This window comes from Ovis aries, chromosome 2, assembly GCF_016772045.2.
Source record: "Ovis aries strain OAR_USU_Benz2616 breed Rambouillet chromosome 2, ARS-UI_Ramb_v3.0, whole genome shotgun sequence".
NCBI classification, from domain to species: Eukaryota; Metazoa; Chordata; class Mammalia; order Artiodactyla; family Bovidae; genus Ovis; species Ovis aries.
Window position 1 is genome coordinate 131949218 of NC_056055.1, and position 6000 is coordinate 131955217.

At 46.7% G+C, this 6000-nt stretch overlaps 1 protein-coding gene across 14 annotated transcripts in view; it reads right to left on the minus strand.

Moving 5' to 3' along the window:
• Window positions 1–5005, minus strand: part of OSBPL6 (oxysterol binding protein like 6) — a 225010-nt gene extending 220005 nt beyond the window's left edge. For all 14 annotated transcript variants that reach the window (XM_060409723.1, XM_060409714.1, XM_042243670.2 and 11 more), the window contains exon 1: window positions 4869–5005. The gene's annotated coding sequence lies outside the window, so the exon portion shown is untranslated. The remainder of the gene's footprint in view (window positions 1–4868) is intronic.
• Window positions 5006–6000: the final 995 nt, after the last annotated feature.

Here is a 6000-nt window from a genome sequence, read left to right on the forward strand (position 1 = left end):
AGCCCTCTAACACCTTATCTAATATAAACATCTTTCAAGAATCAGCACATCAAGCAAATATAAGTATTTTCAGTGTCTGGGTACCTTCTTCATATATTTTATGATTTGACCTCTAGGTTTTATTGAATAGAAAAACATACAATCCATCATCTCTAAAGGAGAAGATGAACTTTTATATATTAATCATGAATTCTTTGTACTCAGTCTCATAATGCTGGTGATATTAAATGATATTATGCTAAATGATAATCTGCCAATATTTTACTTAATTATTTTTACCTATTTAAACTTATTTTTATGTACTTAAGCTTATTTTTTTATTTACTTAAGCTTATTTTACGGGTTAAGTAACATACTTAATGTTCTCTCTAGCCCAGTTATCCCTTAGATAGTCTTGGATATCAAACTAGTTGGAGTGGCCTCCTAAGAGTAGCTCTGTCCTTTGTCAACTTACTATATAGATTTTCTGAGACACTGGCCCTATCCATTGGAATTCTCTCACCTGGGGTAGTTTTTACTTACAAGTAATCTGCAAAACCACCGCAAGAAAAAGTCTTCGGACATTTCTGCTTCTCGTAATTCATCCTTCTATTAACATTATCCTTTTATAGATATTTGCTGCTACTGCTAAGTCACTTCAGTAGTGTCCAACTCTGTGCGACCCCATAGATGGCAGCCCACCAGGCTCTGCCGTCCCTGGGATTCTCCAGACAAGAACACTGGAGTGGGTTGCCATTTCCTTCTCCAATGCATGAAAGTGAAAACTGAAAGTGAAGCCACTCAGTCATGTCCGACCCTCAGCGACCCCATGGACTGCAGCCTTCCAGGCTGCTCTGTCCATAGGATTTTCCAGGCAAGAGTACTGGAGTGGGGTGCCATTGCCTTCTCCGTTATAGATATTTAGCATTTGTTTTATACTATATTTCAAGAAAAACTACATTCATACAAACACAATGTAAGTGAATACCCACTTACAAGAAAACATTTCACATAATCCACCAGGAACTTCATCCTGAAACCATCAAGATTTAATATACTCTTGAGATTCCTGTAATACCCAAGTTGGATCTCTTAATAACCATTCATCTTTGTCTATTTTCTATTTTTCTCTTTAAAAATCAATTCAACACTGTCATGTTCCATTCCCAAAAAATCTGAATTCAACCACCCAACTATTCCTTCCCTGATCTCTGTCTTTCTCCTACTTGATAACATGTGTCTTCATGACAATAGGACTTAACCATGAATAAGTCCTTTTAAAGCTTCTGTTTTTAAGAAATCAATAAAACTGTATTTAAAGTAACTGTTGTTTGCAAGAACTGCATTTTTCCCCCAAAGCACTCTCAACTCAACGAGGTCTAAACATAAATCTGGAAAAAGTTTAGGGAACAAAAGAAAAAATAGACATTTCATGCAAATTCTAAAACCAAAGCCAGATCCACCCCACACACATGCATACATATTCAACAGTGACTTGTTTTTGGTAGATGCTGTTTTGAACAGATCCTTAAGGGCAGGCATGTTTTTGACCCAGCACCTAACAAGGCATCTGGCACATACTAGGTGTTCAGTAAACGCAGGCTGAATGAAGCAGCACATGCAATATCACTGCCACATGAGACCCATAGGGGTGACCAGCCAAGGGTTTGGCAATCAAATGGATGGACATAGTGTGCGTGTGTGCTAAGTAGCTTCAGTCACATCCAACTCTTTGTGAACCTATGGACCATAGTCTGCCAGGCTCCCCTGTCCAGGGGATTCTCCAGGCAAGAATACTGGAGTAGGTTGCCATGCCCTCCTCCTGGAGATCTTCCCTAAACTGAACCCACATCTCTTGAGTTCCCTACATTGGCAGACAGGTTCTTTACCACTAGCACCACCTGGGAAGCCCAGGAATGGATACAGAACTACCCCCAAAGCTCATGGAGACTCAGAACAACACCAGAAGGGCAGACCACCAAGTTCAGTAACTGACATCATGTCAGTATCAGAAGTAACATACATCATGTCAGTTATCCCTAAAATTAACTTTAGTTCATTTTCTTGATCAAAGCTACTCACTTCATTCTGAATTTCAAATCACTGAATATATCTATTCAGGGGATGTAAGGAATGTATAGCTGAGGCAGGGGGTGTGGATAATCATCCCTGAATATTTGAGGTTTATAGTCCTTTATTCCCTTATGAGCTTCTTTTTTGATAACTTCTGAGTTTATTGGTAAGCAACAAGGTTTTTTTCTTGGGAGGTCTTTCTTCTCTCTGTCTTAAAGATGTTGCTACATTGTCATTCAACTGCTTTTGGAACTACCAGCAAGATGTTCTCCAAATCACTACGCCAAGGGAAAGCAACTTAACACACACACATGCACTTATGCTTGTTTGTATTTGATTATTTGTGTTTGCTTGTTTCCCTGCCTTCTGTAAGTTAGAACAATTTTGGAAAATAATTTGGCAATTTCTATAAGTTGAATATTCACACATCCTACACAATCAACAATTCTATACCTTGGTATTCACCCAAGGGGAACACCTGCCCTTGTGCCCCAGGAAATATGAATGAGCAAAGCAGCATTCTGCAATCTTCTTAAAAAAGAAAAAAAAAAAGAGCTATTGGTAGGAGAGCAGGGAAACTTTTTGTTACAGATACATGATGGAATACTGTACAGCAGTGTAAGTCAATGAACTACAGCTACATACAACATAGACGAATCATAGTGACATAATGTTGAGTGGGGAAAAAAGTCTCACACATCAACAGATAGTACATGAGACCTTTTCTCAAAATCAAAAACAAACTAAAAAAAGGTATTATAATTATTACTTAAGCTCTGCAGTTAAACAACAAAAAAATCCTCTTTTGAGAATTTGTGCTTTATCCTTCCATAGAGGACCACAAACTTCTATCTACTTATGCATTAACCTAACTATAGAATTATGTATAATTCTATACAATTCTTCAACAATGCTACAGATATCCAACAACAAATATTTCATCTTGGAAGGACTTTACCTTTCTTCTTGGAATAAAGTTAACTAACACAAGGTTAAAGCAATCTAAGGACGAGAAAACTTATTTTAAGCAATTCTGTAAAAGTCTAACAGAATCACATTTTACTATAGCCAAGGGACAACTGATAAATCATCATAATCTGAAACTAACATATCCCAAAAGGAATTCATTCACTGATTGTATAATTGAGCTATCAACATCAAAACTGAAAATATAGGCAAACCCTGGATTTTTTAGGCTTTCTAAAAGCAAAGATTTTAATTTCAAAATGCTGTGTTTCTACTTGGAGAAAAAAAAACACATTATTTTTAGGGGGAAACACATGACATTCTGGGTAAAAGAAGGATAGGAATAATAGTCCGCCTATCAGGGCCTTCCTTATAACCAAAGGAGGGCTATGCATACATATTCTCTATAGGTGATTATAGCCCAGCTACACTGCAGCTTCCCTTCGACCTTGGGAACTCTGCTCATTCTGAGTTACTGCGAGGTCTTCTGTCTCATTTATTATTAGTCTTTGTATCTGCAATGCTGTAGCACTGGATAGGAATATCAACATTGCGAGGTCGCAGTACCTAAAACTGTAGAAATGCTTCCAAAAAGCAAAAAAGGGAGGAGGGAGGGGGAAAAAATACTACCAAGAGGAAAATAAAGTTAATGATATTAAGATGGCCTATTAAATTATGTTACTTTTGGAGAGAGACCATATTTGTGAAATACAACTATCCGTTAGCATACAATTTTTAAATTTAAGAAAAGATAATCGAGAAAAAAATTGGTATGGAGGGGGGGATCACAATTTACTAAAACTAGTCCAGCGATTTAAAAATGGAAATTCGTATAGAGAAAAATCCTCTAGGACTTTGCATCCGGGAGAAAGAAATAATCTGGCACCCCTGTGGGTTCACTTAGTTTCGTGTCAATTGCTTCACGTCCATTATGTAATGCTTTCCCCAGCTTTAAGTCTCTATGTTTAAGCTACCTTCAGGTATATAACAGAACTGCTACAAAATCAGTATCTGGCCATAACTTTCAAAAACAGCTCAAAAGATGCCATGCAGATATATCTGTATTCAGCAGAGGCTTTAAAAAAAAAATGTGCCGGTGTCATTACTTCTCCCCGGCTTCCTCCCCAGGTCTCCCATCCCTTCCTCCCCAGCATCTCCGGCCACGCGTTTTGCGGGCAGCTCCCGGCTGGATGCAGGGGAAGCACGTCTTGACTGCAATGCAAACCCTGTCCCGGTCTGAACCAGGGAAGGCAGGCTCGGGCCCGGCCGGGGGTGTGAACGAAGGCTGCAGAGAAGGCTGCAGGAGAGCCAGCAGCGGGTGGGCAGGGGTGCCCCGAGAGGGCAGTCCGCAGTGCACGCGCACAATAAAACCCAATGCACAACTTCCCAGCCGCTCCTCTCGGCTCCCCAGCTTCCCAGAAAGGTGCGGCGTAGGCGTTAGCTGGAGCGGGCGCGGGCGCGCGGGTTCGGTTCTCCGCCGACAATTACATCAGTCCCTGTCCCTGCCCCAGCTTCCAACCCAGCAGCCGGGGCGCGGGGAGCATGCGGGCGGGAGAGCCGGGCGCCAGGAATTCCCCACCACTGGGGCGGGGGGAAGGGCGGGGAGCGGGGACCACGGCCCAGAAGCCCCCTCCCACCACGGCCGCGGGGCGGGACTGTCACCGCCACCTCCCGCTCTCCAGCCAGGGGAACCCCCGGAAGGCTACGATGCCTTGGGGGCCCAAAGCCGGGCTGCCCGGCCGCGCGTCCCTGAGGGTCCTCGGCCCTCCGGCCGCGCACAATGCCCCCGGGCCGCGGTGCGGGCACCGTCGTGCGGCTCCGGGTGTCCCCTCCGCAGCTAGGACACCTACCGGGAAGACGAGCAGCGGTGCACCCGATGGTGCGCTGGCAGCGACGGGAGGCGGGAGACGGCCCCGGCGGACGGGCGCGCGGGCCGGCCGGGGAGCCGAGGCGCGGGCGCCGCCTGCGTGGAGCCGCGGTCTCCTGCACCCACCGCGGCGGCGGCGGCGGCGGCGTGCGCCTCCAGTGGTCCGCGGCGCCGCAGCCCCTCCTCTCCCGCGGGCGGGGCGCGCTGGCGGGGCGGCGCTCCCGGCTCCCCGCCCCCGGCTCCCGCTGGCTGGCGGAGCTGGAGTGGAACCGCCGCTCGCCGGACCCGCTGGACACCTTCTCCGAACCTCCCGGAGAGCCACGGGCTGGGCGCGCCGAGCCTCGGGACGCGCGGGGGTCTCACTGCCTGGGCTCACCCCCGGCCGGCCCCGGTGGGAACACCCCCTGCTGTCCAGAGACCACAGCCGTGGAGCCCCTGACCCGGCAAACCCGGGCCTGAGCGCCTAGAAACGGCCCGGTTCGCCCTAGCTCCAGCCAGCGGAGGTGGACCAGCCCTGGCTCGCACGGTTGGCCCAGATGGTCCCAGTGCTCGGGGCCCGGAGAGCAGCCGCTCGAGCACCGTGGGAGAGCGGATTCGGAAGAGAACAGCAGCCGGGTCACCTCCCCGGAGACGATGCCCAGCCCCTGTCTCGGGCCTTCATTCAGGTGATCAGTAAACAGACAGGACTGTTTGCCTGCTCCTAGTCGTCCCTGACACTCGCGAGCAAAAAGTTCTCAGGCCCGGAGAAACACCTCACTAGGACCCTTCCCACCCTCTTACATTCTGCTCTTAAACCGCTCCCAGCCTGTGCCAGAGCTGGTTAACCTAAAGGCAAATATGCTAGGAAGGACGGGGTGATTTCTTCTGTAGATGGATGACTGAGGAAATATCCTAAGTATCTCAAGACATTTCTGTCATCACCATCTTAAGGTGAAAAAATCCCGAGAACACGGATTGTCATAGGAGCTACTACAGATGCAGCGCTGGAGTGCTTTGTGGGCTCTCTGGGGTTCCGGACTGGATGAAGGAGAGTAGCGATGCCTTTAAAAATTTAAGATAGTGCTACTCACAGAGGCAATTCTGATGGCATTTCACCGTTCTCTGTGCTGATTTAA